The 12,392-nt window shown below is 59.3% G+C and overlaps 1 protein-coding gene across 3 annotated transcripts in view; it reads left to right on the plus strand.

Moving 5' to 3' along the window:
• The first annotated feature begins 5,206 nt into the window (after positions 1 to 5,206).
• Positions 5,207 to 12,392, plus strand: part of DPYSL5 (dihydropyrimidinase like 5) — a 102,152-nt gene continuing 94,966 nt past the window's right edge. For 2 of the 3 annotated variants that reach the window (XM_075914552.2, XM_075914556.2), the window contains exon 1: positions 5,229 to 5,361. The gene's annotated coding sequence lies outside the window, so the exon portion shown is untranslated. Of the gene's footprint in view, positions 5,362 to 12,392 lie in introns of all 3 variants that reach the window. The other variant, XM_075914553.2, reaches the window with a different exon arrangement.

Here is a 12,392-nt window from a genome sequence, read left to right on the forward strand (position 1 = left end):
CCAACCTAAACCTCCTTAGCTGCAGTTTAAGCCCATTGCTTCTTGTCCTATCCTCAGAGGCCAAGGAGAACAATTTTTCTCCTTCTTCCTTGTCTCTTTGGGTATGGCTACACTAGCCACCCTAGTTCAAACTAGGGTGGCTAATGTAGTCATTCAAACTCGCAAATGAAGCCCGGGATTTAAATATCCCAGGCTTCATTTGAATGTTCCCGGGCGCCGCCATTTTTAAATGCCCAGTAGCTTGAACTACCTGCCTGCGGCTACACTCTTAATTCGAACTACTGTTACTCCTCCTGCAATGAGGAGTAATGGTAATTCGAATTAAGAGTGTTAATTCAAACTACCTAGCCCATGCCGCGTGTAGCCGCGGGCAGATAGTTCAAGCTACCAGGCATTTAAAAATGGTGGCGCCCGGGAACATGCAAATGAAGCCCAGGATATTTAAATCCCGGGCTTCATTTGCAAGTTCGAATACCTACATTAGCCACCCTAGTTCAAACTAGGGGACTAGTGTAGACATACCCTTTTAGAGACTCTTGTCCCCTCTCAGGGTATGTCTACACTACCCCGCTAGTTCGAACTAGCGGGGTAATGTATGCATACCGCACTTGCTAATGAAGCCCGGGATTTGAATTTCCCGGGCTTCATTAGCATAAGCGGGGAGCCGCCATTTTTAAATCCCCACTGCTTCGAACCCCGTGTAGCGCGGCTACACGGGGCTCGAACTAGGTAGTTCGGACTAGGATCCTATTCCGAACTACCGTTACTCCTCGTGAAACGAGGTGTACCGGTAGTTCGGAATAGGCACCCTAGTCCGAACTACCTAGTTCGAGCCCCGTGTAGCCGCGGCTACACGGGGTTCGAAGCAGCGGGGATTTAAAAATGGCGGCTCCGCGCTTATGCTAATGAAGCCCGGGAAATTCAAATCCCGGGCTTCATTAGCAAGTGCGGTATGCATACATTACCCTCCTAGTTCGAACTAGGAGGGTAGTGTAGACATACCCTCAGTCTTCCCTTGTCCAAACTAAACAAGCCCAATTCTTTCAGTCTTCCTTATAGCTCATGTTTTCTAATAATTTTTGTTGCTCTTCCCTGGATCTTCTCCAATTTGTCATGTAGAGTACATAGGATTTAAGATATGGGCGTATCATCGAGTTATACAGAGGCAATAAGATATTCTCTGTTTGCTTTTTTTCACTGCCACTGCACAGTGAGTGGCTTTTTGGGAAACTGTCCACAATGACGCCAAAATCTCTCTCTCGAGTGGTAACAGCTAATTTAATCCCCATGATATTGTATTTACAGTTGGGATTATGTTTTCCAATGCACATTACTTTACATTTATCAACATTAACATTCATCTGCCATTTTGTTGTCTAGTCCTAGTTATGAGAGATCCTTTTGAAGCTCTTCACAGTCTGCTTTGGTCTTAACTATCTTCAGTATCATCTGCAAATTTTGTCACCTCACTCTTTACCCCTTTCTCCAGAGCATTTATAAATAAGTTGAATAGGATGGGTCCCAGTATGGACCCCTCCAGGACCCCACTAGTTACCTCTCTCCATTCTGAAAACTCACCATTTATTCCAATCCCTTTGTCTTTTAACCAGTTTTCAGTCGATGACAGGACCTTCCCTCTTGACAACTTACTTTACGTAAGAGCTTTTGAGGAGGGACCTTGTCCAAGGCTTTCTGGAAATCTAACTACACTAGATCCACTAAATCTCCCTTCTCCACGTTTGCTGACCCTCTCAAAGAACTCTAGGGCTGTGTCTAGACTGGCCAGTTTTTCCAGAAAATCAGCTGCTTTTCCGGAAAAACTTGCCAGCTGTCTACACTGGCTGCTTGAATTTCCTCAAAAGCAGTGACTTCCTACTGTAAGAAATCAGTGCTTTTTGCGGAAATACTATGCTGCTCCCGTTCGGGCAAAAATCCCTTTTGCGCAAAAGTTTTGTGCAAAAGGGCCAGTGTAGACAGCTGAGATTTGTTTTGCACAAAAAAGCCCCGATCGCAAAAATGGCGATCGGGGCTTTTTTGAGCAAAAGCGCGTCTAGATTGGCCATGGACACTTTTCCGCAAAAAGTGCTTTTGCGGAAAAGCGTCCGTGCCAATCTAGACGCTCTTTTCCGAAAATGCTTTTAACGGAAAACTTTTCTGTTAAAAGCATTTCCAGAAAATCATGCCAGTCTAGACGCAGCCTAGTAGATTAGTAAGACATGATTTCCCTTTACAGAAACCATGCTGGCTTTCCCCCACCAAATTATGTCCATCTGTGTGTCTGATGATTTTGTTCTTAACTATAGTTTCAACTAATTTGCTCGGTACTCATGTTAGACTTATTGGCTGTAATTGCTAGGATCACCTCTGGAGCCCTTATTAAATATTGATGTCACATTAGCTACTGTGGCAGGGCGTTGCTCTCTACTGGCCCTTTAAGGGGCTGAGACCTGTGTGAATAAATCCCTGTAATATTATCACTCTCATAACTTTGTATTAAGATATATCTAAAAGGACAAGATCTTTAAGTGTTCTTATAGAATCTGTAACATTTCTCCTATAACTTTGTATTAAGATATATAGATCTTGTAAGAAAAAATGTCTTTTAAGCTCTCCCCTTTCCTTGATTGTCCTATTGAAATGAATGAGGTGTGAATGGAGAATGAAAGATGAGCACCTCCAGCAGCAGTTGCAAGGGTGGAGAAGGTCTGGGAGCTAGATCGAAGACAATACCTGTAAAGTGAGTTCATTAAGAAGACTGGATATACAGACACCTTGGGAGTCAAGCAGCAAGTGCCGGCCCTTGGAAGAACTCTCTCTGAAGCAGCATTAGGAAAGGCAAGGTGATGACTAATTGGCTGCATGAGAGGGATAAATAGGCATCTTGTAGAGGGACCCCGGGTTTTCTTCTTGTCAACATGGGAGCATCGATCCGGATTGGCAGAAGCCCGGCTCCCCCCCTCCCCCATCTAACTCACCTGGCCAGTGCAGTTAGGGGGAGCAACTTTTGGTAACCACAAGAGGGAGTGTGCTTGCGTGTGGGAGAGTGCATAAGTGTGATGTATCATATGCATATAAGTATTGATTGATCTATGGATGATCAATAAATGTGGCAGGTTGCCTTATCCCCTGAAAAAGATCCCGAGTGCTTCTTTTAAGCACAACACATGGAGTCAGGAGGAAGCCCAGCTGAGGCAGCTAAGGAGGGCCCAGCTGGAGGCCATATAGAGCAGCTCCTGGGAGGAGGAGAGGGACCTGCCTGCCTGCAGTGAGGGAGGCTTCAGCCTAGCAAACCCAGGCTACCTGGCCTGAGGCCCAGGACTGCAAGGAGGCAGTCATGGAGGGTGGGGCTCCCATGGAGGCAGCCCTAAAGGCTGGGCTGCAAGGAGGCAGCTGCAGTAGGCTGGGAGAGTTTGAGCCAGGGAAGCCCCAGGCCATAAGTCCGCAAGGCAGGGTTGCAGGAAGCAACCGGGCAGGCGGAGTGGGAGAAGAACTGGGGGCCCTAGGGAGTAGGGAGGACCCTGGAGGAGGAGCGGAGGAGGAACCCCTGGAAGGGGGTGCAGATCAAGACCGGAGTGTCACTGCTGGAGGGCAGTGCCGTGAAGAGAATACCTCACCCAAAGGGGGCGCGTCGGCGTCGGAGCAGCCGGTCACTTCCCCACAAGCCACCCCAGGTGAAAGTGAGTCAACCCGCTGCACCACCTTCCAGTCATTGGGTACAGAGCCGATTAAAGGACAGGTTACAAACCAGGTAGTAGTTCCACATTTCCCACTCGAGTTCTTTTGGAGGTGAAGGGGCGGGAGAAGGGAGCGGTGGGGCGAAGGGGAGGGTTGGGGTGAAGGGGCGGGAGGAAGGGAGCGGTGGGGCGAAGGGGAGGGTTGGGGTGAAGGGAGCGGTGGGGCGAAGGGGAGGGTTGGGGTGAAGGGGCGGGAGAAGGGAGCGGTGGGGCGAAGGGGAGGGTTGGGGTGAAGGGGCGGGAGAAGGGAGCGGTGGGGCGAAGGGGAGGGTTGGGGTGAAGGGGCGGGAGAAGGGAGCGGTGGGGCGAAGGGGAGGGTTGGGGTGAAGGGGCGGGAGGAAGGGAGCGGTGGGGCGAAGGGGAGGGTTGGGGTGAAGGGGTGGGAGGAAGGGAGCGGTGGGGCGAAGGGGAGGGTTGGGGTGAAGGGGCGGGAGGAAGGGAGCGGTGGGGCGAAGGGGAGGGTTGGGGTGAAGGGGCGGGAGAAGGGAGCGGTGGGGCGAAGGGGAGGGTTGGGGTGAAGGGGCGGGAGGAAGGGAGCGGTGGGGCGAAGGGGAGGGTTGGGGTGAAGGGGCGGGAGGAAGGGAGCGGTGGGGCGAAGGGGAGGGTTGGGGTGAAGGGGCGGGAGGAAGGGAGCGGTGGGGCGAAGGGGAGGGTTGGGGTGAAGGGGCGGGAGGAAGGGAGCGGTGGGGCGAAGGGGAGGGTTGGGGTGAAGGGGCGGGAGAAGGGAGCGGTGGGGCGAAGGGGAGGGTTGGGGTGAAGGGGCGGGAGGAAGGGAGCGGTGGGGCGAAGGGGAGGGTTGGGGTGAAGGGGCGGGAGGAAGGGAGCGGTGGGGCGAAGGGGAGGGTTGGGGTGAAGGGGCGGGAGGAAGGGAGCGGTGGGGCGAAGGGGAGGGTTGGGGTGAAGGGGCGGGAGGAAGGGAGCGGTGGGGCGAAGGGGAGGGTTGGGGTGAAGGGGCGGGAGGAAGGGAGCGGTGGGGCGAAGGGGAGGGTTGGGGTGAAGGGGCGGAGGAAAGGGGGGGCAAAGAGGGGTGCCTGGCACACAGGAGGGGCTAAGGGGAGGTTGGGGGACACAGAGGGGAAGGGGGGCTCTGGGGGGGAGGTGGGGGAAGAGGAGGCTCTGGGGGGGTGGAGGGGAAGGAGAGGCTCTGGGGGGAGGGGGAGATGGGGAAGAGGGGGCTCTGGGGGGGTGGAGGGGAAGGAGAGGCTCTGGGGGGAGGGGGAGATGGGGAAGAGGGGGCTCTGGGGGGAGGGGGAGGTGGGGGAAGAGGGGGCTCTGGGGGGCGAGGGGAGGGGGAGGTGGGGGAAGGGAAGGCTCTGGGGGGAGTGGAAGGGGAGGCTCTGGGGGGGGAGGGGGAGGTGGGGGAAGAGGGGGCTCTGGGGGGGGGGGTTCGCCTGGCCCCGCCCCCGGCTCGGGAGAGGCCTTTGTGCCGGGTCCCTGGTCACCATGGCAACCCCAGCAGGAGCAGGTGGAGCGGGTGGGCGTGTCCGGGGCGCGCGGCCCCACCCTGGGGGGGCCGCGAGGAGGGCGGAGGCCCCGCCCCCGGGCCGAGCGCGCGCTGTGATTGGCTCGCGGCGGCGGAGCCGAGCAGGTTGGTGGGAGCGGCGCGGAGCGGACGGAGCGGAGCCGGGTGAGGCGCGGCGGGGCCGGGGGGGCCTTTGTCTGGGGACCCCCCCGCCCGAGGGCCCGGTCCGCGGCCCCGCCCCGCGGCGCCTCTTTGTGCGGGGCGCGGCCGGGCGGGGCGAGGGATGGAGGGCGGGGGCGGGGTGATGGGGTGCGGGATGGGGGGCCGGGGAGCGGGCGGGGCGATGGGGGGGGCCGGGGCGCGGGGCGATGGGGGCCGGGCGGGGTGCGGGCCGGGCGGGGTGCGGGCCGGGGCGATGGGGGGCGGGGCGCGGGGCGGGCGGGGAGCGGGCGGGGTGCGGGGCGCGGGGCGGGCGGGGCGATGGGGGGCCGGGGTGCGGGGCGATGGGGGGCGGGGTGCGGGGCGGGCGGGGTGCGGGGCGCGGGGCGGCCGGGGAGCGGGCGGGGCGATGGGGTGCGGGGCGATGGGGGGCCGGGGTGCGGGGCGATGGGGGGCGGGGCAGGGTGCGGGGCGCGGGGCGGGCGGGGCGATGGGGGGCCGGGGCGCGGGGCGATGGGGGCCGGGCGGGGCGGTGAGCCGGCCGTGCGCCCGGGGTGTTCTCGCCGGCGCGGCTGGGAAGCGGCGCTGGCCCGAGGCCGGGCTCCCTGCGGGAGGGATGGAGGGAGGGGCCGGCCGGTGCCCCGCTCGCCGCGCCCTTGGGTGCAGGGCTGCCCGGGGCGTGGCTCGGAGGCCCGGCCCGGCCGCCTGGGTGAGCCGGGGGCGCTGGGTCTGCCCCCCTTGCCGTGCGCCGCAGCTGCAGGCTGAGGTTGCCCCCAGGGGTTTCTGTGCGTGGAGCCCAGCCGGGTGGGCGCTCCTGCGGGGACTGTCCGGGGCCGGGTGTAGCTCGGGAACAGCTCGTGTGTTTCCATGTGCATGCAACCAGCGGAACTGGGCCAGTGACTGACCGAGGGGCGGCGGGTGCCCACCACAGCGGGGCCCTAAACCGTAGCTGGAGCCCGACTTCCTCTCTGACTGTGTGGGGGAACAGGAGGAAAGGGGGTGGCGGGAGAGTGAGCGAAGTCCCTCTCCTCCCCCACACCTCAGCACCTTGGAGGAGGTTTGGCTGCTCTCACACAGATGGCAAGGTGGTGATTACTTAGGGTAGGCAGCCATGGACTGCAAACAGCAACTGGGGAAGAGGCGTGTGTGAACGTCGTGGCGGAGAGATGGCGAGGGGTCACTTGTTCCTACACACCTGTCGTTAACTGGGTTTTAAAAAGGGAAGATTAGCATTGTCCCGGAGGACAGGGTTGAATTCAAAGTGACCTAGGCAACCTGCAGATTTGATCTGAAATCAACCAGATGGGATTCAGGAAGCACAAAGTACTGCGCCCGGAAGGGAGAAATCAAATGCACCCCTACAAAATGGGGGGCGACTGGCTCGTCTGCAAAGCATCTGGGGTCCTGGCGAACCGCAGAGTTGTCCGTGTGGTGCAGATGTGAAAAAGGCGACTATCATTCTGGGATGTCACTTGTGAGGCTGGAGTATTGTGTAGGGATGTTAGGAAGGGAGTAGTTAGGCTATTGCGTAGTCAGTAGAACTTCTGTTGACTACACGATTACTCGATCAGGGAGGAAGTGCTCAGTCCCAGCTCACGCCAGGTCCAGGGCCTACCCCTGCTGCAGCTCTGCATTTTAAATGTAGTAAGAGCTGGGCTCCTGCCACCCCCTCCCTACCTTTGAGGGAGGGGGGAGTGCGAGTAGTTGACTACCTGATGAGCCTAGGCTTATTGGGTACTTAACTCCTCGCTTCCATCCCCAGTGTTGTGCCCAGTTGGGGGGCATGCCTCCAGAGAGATGTGGATGAACCGGAGAGCGTCCAGAGGAGAGGAAGAACAGCTATTGAAAGTTTAGAAAACGTGACCTTTGAGTAAAACTTAGGACCTGGGCCTGTGGCAGTTGAGAAGAGAAGAGTGAGGGGGGACCTTTTCCATTTGAGATCTGTATGAAGGGTTGTTGCGAGGCAGATGGTGATCAATTGCTCTGCGTGCACCGAAGGTGAGATAAGCAATGGCTTTAACATGGAGCGAGGGAGATTTAGGTAAAATCCCTTTGAGTAAAGGCAAGTGTAGTTCTGCTCTGGAGTAGTCTTCCAGGAGGGGCTGTGGGGCTCTGTCACTGGAGGCGCTAAGACCCATCTGGACAAACGCCTGTCTGGGATGGTCCAGCTCTGTTTGGTCCTGCCTAGATGACCAGAGAACTAGCAGTCTCCCTTTCAGCCCTTTGGGGGGAGGGGTAGCTCAGTGGTTTGAGCATTGGCCTGCAAAACCCAGGGTTGTGAGTTCAGTCCTTGCGGAGGCCATTTAGGGATTTGGGGCAAAAATTTGTCAGGGATGGTACTTGGTCCTGCTATGGAGCTAGGGGACTGGACTCGATGACCTTTCAAGGTCCCCTCCAGTTCTAGGAGATAGGCAATCTCCATCATTTATTTAGCCCTGCATGGCTGTGCCTGTAGAGGGGCATGGGGTCTGAGTGCTTCTTTCAGACAATGGAAATAAAGGAAATGGCAAGGTACTGGGATGTGAAAATCAGCCATTGTGCTGGCTAATTACCCCCTCCCTCCCCATCACACTTTCCTGAGGGCTTGTTAGCAGGCTGGATTTAGTGCCTCGGGGTGGAGGCCAGATTGACATGATGAAATGTGGTGGCTCCTCCCTCGGATCAATAGTCCCGCCAGTAGCTCGACAGATTGTAATGGGTCTGCCCGGTCAATAATGGCTCTTCTGGTCCGGTGTGGGGAGGACTCAGAACTCCCACTGCAGTGCCTGGACAGTGGCAGGGTGGAGCAGCGCCCTAGCTCAGGCCCTGGAGGGAAGGTTTCGGAGCAGGGCCGTTTCCAGCGTTTCTGCTGCAGGAATTAGCTGGGAAATGACTCTGCTCTCTGCAGATGGCTTGTGACAAGCCTGGAGAGGCACACGCGGGAGGTGGGGGATTTCGGTGCAGCTGGACGGCAGCGAGGCCGTCAGTCTCCTAACAAAGGGGGGCTCTGCCCCAGCAGAACACAATGCAGGGAGCTCTGCTGCGGCTGAGCTCTGCCCTCCCAGCCGGGGAGGCCTGCGAAGGCTCAGCCAGAGGGGCTGGCTGGGTGCTGGATCCCCTCAGCCCAAGTGCTCGGGATGGGGACGTCGGCAGGGCTTAGTCTCCGGGGTGTACGTCTGGCTGCGCGCTGAGCTGTCTGTGGACCGATGGCGTCTTTAGGGCGGCAGCCTGGGAAAGGCTGGTACGCAGCAAATGGCAGGGCTTGCTGCACGAGGGGGCAGGCGCTGCCTGTTGACGCGGGTGAGTCGCTGACACCCTGCCGGGGTGGTGGCTGTCGCATGGCTGGGGTGGCTCTGGCGCGGCTACCTCCGTGTGCTGCTTTCCCTCTGACGGCCCTCTGTCTGAGTGCCTAAGCCCGCTGGGACACGGGCTGTTTGTGTCACACTGTACCCCCCCCAAGCCACAGCCCCCGGACAACTGGGAGCTCTAGGGCAGCGTTCCGAGTGGCTTGCCGTGGTCTGCGGCACGGCTCTGGCCGAATGTGGGCCATGGTGTCCGTGTCTCGTGGGGACGCCTGCGCTGCAGGAGGGGCTTGGTGCTTGGCTCCCCACTGCTAGTGCTGCCAGCCAGGGAGAGGCCGGGAGTGGCTCCGTGTGGGGGGGGCATGTGGCGGCAAGCAGAGGACGTGCAGGGGGGGGCAGAAAATGCTCTTTGGCCAGCAGCGGCACCTGCAATCTCTCTCTCTCTCGCTACGGCACAATGCAGCTCTGTCTGGAAGGGCCTCTGCAGCACCGCGTGCCCAGTGCATGGAGCGCTGCAGAGCACAATGCCGCGAGCGGGTGGGGGGAGGCACACGGCAGGGAAGGACAGGGACCTCCACGCAGAGCTGGAGGCTGGGCCAGGCTGGCTGGGGGGGCAGGAGCTGCAGAGGGGGCTCGCACAGGTGCAGAGGGAGGGGGAAGTGGGGCGAGCAGGGCTGTGATAGGTTGGAGGGTTTGACCTTTCACCTTCCTGCTCATGTTGTGTGTGAGGCTGTGGTCCTCGTGCTGCCCCCTCCATGCACCGACCTCCCTGGGGCTTTCTCCCGTCTCTTCCCACGCCCGTGGGCCTGCTGCCCCTTGCGGCTGAGCTGTCTCTGGTCTGGCCGGGCTAAGCCTCTGAAACGCAGGCTCCCGGACGGACAAAATGCCTTCCACCGCGTCCAGCCACGGCAGGGCTGTCCTGGGGGCTCACGGGGCCCCAGTGGTGGCCTGGGGAGGGGTGGGAAACGTGGCGCTCCTACTTCTCAGCGTCACACTCCCGAAATATTTTAAAGGGGGTTTTAACCGAGGCCCTGTCGATGAATACGGTGCGCCCGTTCCGTGGCTTCTCACCTGAATGGCTCTTCCGCAGGCGCCACGTTCTGCTGAGAGCTCTGGCCGGCTTGGCCAGGGAACTGCGTCCTCTTGGGAGGAAGCCAGGCCACAGACGGGGCGGGAAGCGGGGGGTGGGTGGACTCTGAGACCCAGCAGCGCCCCACGTTTTCCAGTGCCCTATGGGTAAGGACGGCCCTGAGCTCTAGAGCCTCCCCGTGGCCCCGTGGTGGAATTGTCACCCGGAGGGGATGATCCCGCCCTCCCCTCCTTACCTCTCTGATCTCGTTCAGGCGCTGAAGGGGGTGGCTGTTAGCAATCCCGGAAAGGGGTGTGCTGTGCCGCCAGTGGGCTGGGAGAGTCTTTGCCTGGAAAGTGCCCTGCATCCCCATTGTGCTCCGGAAAGAACTTGGAGCTGGGTTGTGAGGGGGGCAGGGTGCTTGTGGGGGGTGTGATCAGCTGTGCAGTCCCGTAGGCATGGCAGGATGGCCACAGCGTTCTGCTCGTGCCGGCGGGTGGTGAGCTGGGGCTTAGGGGGTCTTGAGTTACTTGGACCATCATTCTACCAGGAGAGCTTGGCCCGGGGTCTGGTTCACAGGCGGCTCAGGTAGGAGGCAGTCCCTCCCAGCGGCAGCCTCTGCCCAGCTAGCTGGAGCCAGTAACTCTTACACCGATTGCTGAAGAGACCAGGTCCCCTTCAGACTAGCGTGCTGCTTGCCTGGAACTGTCCTGCGAGGCTTGGGGCTGCTGCGGCCGCTCCCCGTGCTCGGCCAGCCCCTGCACTGCCTCGCTGTGCCCAGGGCCGCGGTCCTGGCTCCCTCGTCCCTGGCCTCTAGGGAAATGCCGTAGCCCTCTTTACTGACGTCTTTGGTGCTGCTCATCCCCTGGGGAGGAAGGTCCGTCAATACCAAGCACTACGTGGGCTAGTTCGCGCCTTGGTCCCGCCCGGTATTTCATGGGGATTTTCTTCCTGGAGCCATTTGGTGGCTCCTGGCTCTGTGGGCGTCAGTGGAATGCGACGAGCTGAGGGCAGCACAGCAGGGAAAGGTCAGAGCCATGCTGGCAATATCCGCTCTCCAGGAGCGAATCCGCTAAAGTTCTGGCTCCCCGGCAGTGGCCAGGTTATGGCCTAGCGCCGCCTCACCCTGGCGCAGCAGCTGGGGACGGGAGGCTGGAGTAGCGAGCCAAGGGTCTGAGCGGGGCCGCAGCTCCCATGCCAGGGTGAATGAAAATCAGTGACTTTTTTTTAAGAAGTCAAGATTGGATTGTCTTGGTTTTTTTTTTTTTTTTAACCAAGAAAATAGTAAACGTCTTCGTTAGAAAGAAGAGTTGCAATTAAATCTCCAGGCAGACGTGCTGCACCTGTGCTTAGTCTCATAACATGAACTCGTGGCTCTAGTCCGTCCAGCCCAGCTAGTAGCTCATGTCTCTTGAACGTCCGGGGCTTTCCATGGCTGGTTCTCGGCAGACGACACGGAAACGTGCAAAGAACGACGCAGGCGGGATCGGGTGGCTTGTGAGCCGTGCTTATGCGCGGGTGGCCCTGCCTGCGTGGCAGAAGCGTGAGTTGGGACGTCCCTAAGGAGAGAGAGCCAGTAGACAGGAAAGGCCGGGGCAGCACAGAGAGGAACGGGGGTGAACTGGAAGAAAAAGGGAAGACGTTCAGCACACTCAGCTTCCCGTATCCCCTGACACGTCTGCCCCAGAAACTCTCCCGGCCTCTGGGTGTATGAGCCCCCGGTCTGGGAGGCTACGTCTACACTGGCCCCTTCTTCGGAAGGGGCATGTTAATTTTGAACTTGGGAATAGGGAACTCCGCGGGGGATTTAAATATCCCCTGCGGGATTTAAATAAAGATGTCCGCCGCTTTTTTTCCGGCTTGGGGAAAAGCCGGAAAAAAGCATCTAGACTGGCGCGATCCTCCGGAATAAAGCCCTTTTCTGGAGGATCTCTTATTCCTACTTTGAAGTATGGGGCCAGTGTAGACGTAGCCGGAATGTTTTGAAGACGTTTGTCGCCTGGGTGAAAGGGGAAGATGTGTCCGGTGGGAGGAGATGCAGGGCCTCGCCGCGAGAGTGAAGCGTCCCAAGGAAGCCTGCTGCCTGGGAGGAAATGAGGCGGCTGTGGCCGAGTGGCGCGGCTCATCAGTAGCGTGAATAATTCCCCTTGCGGCGCTGTGCCGGTTCGTGGGTGCGGCTGGACACGCCTTCCCCAGCCGTTGCTGGGTTGGATGTTGCTGGGAAGGCAAAGCTTAGCTTAGCGAAGCTTTCTGGCTTGAGTGGCTCGTGGCTGGGTTTAGGCTCTGTCACCCCAGGGTTCAGCACCGAACGCTGCGGCCAGAGAGTCTGGACTTGCCAGCTGCCCCGGGTGTCTGTGGCCAGGATGTCCCACGCAGGCAGGGCCGGGAGTCAGTTCCCTGTGTAGCGCCAAAGCTTTGCTAAAGGAGCCCCGTGCTCGCTGGTTTCTCAAGACCCGGCAGTGGCAGTGAGCTGGACGGGGCTCGCTCCCGAGAGCAGCGTGCTCGGCGCACAGCCAGTCTTCGCCTCCTGGGGAACGGGAGTGAAATCAAAGATGTTCTTGTGGTGATTTCAGGCAGCCGCACAAGTCTCAGAATCCGGGTTCTGTGGCATAGAAATCGGCCGGCGCGGGCTGCTTTGGTGGCAGTTGCTGACGGCCTGAGCTCTGCTCCTGGGCCGTGGCTGGGAG

Source organism: Pelodiscus sinensis, chromosome 3, assembly GCF_052426305.1.
Source record: "Pelodiscus sinensis isolate ZL-2025 chromosome 3, ASM5242630v1, whole genome shotgun sequence".
Lineage (NCBI taxonomy): Eukaryota > Metazoa > Chordata > Testudines > Trionychidae > Pelodiscus > Pelodiscus sinensis.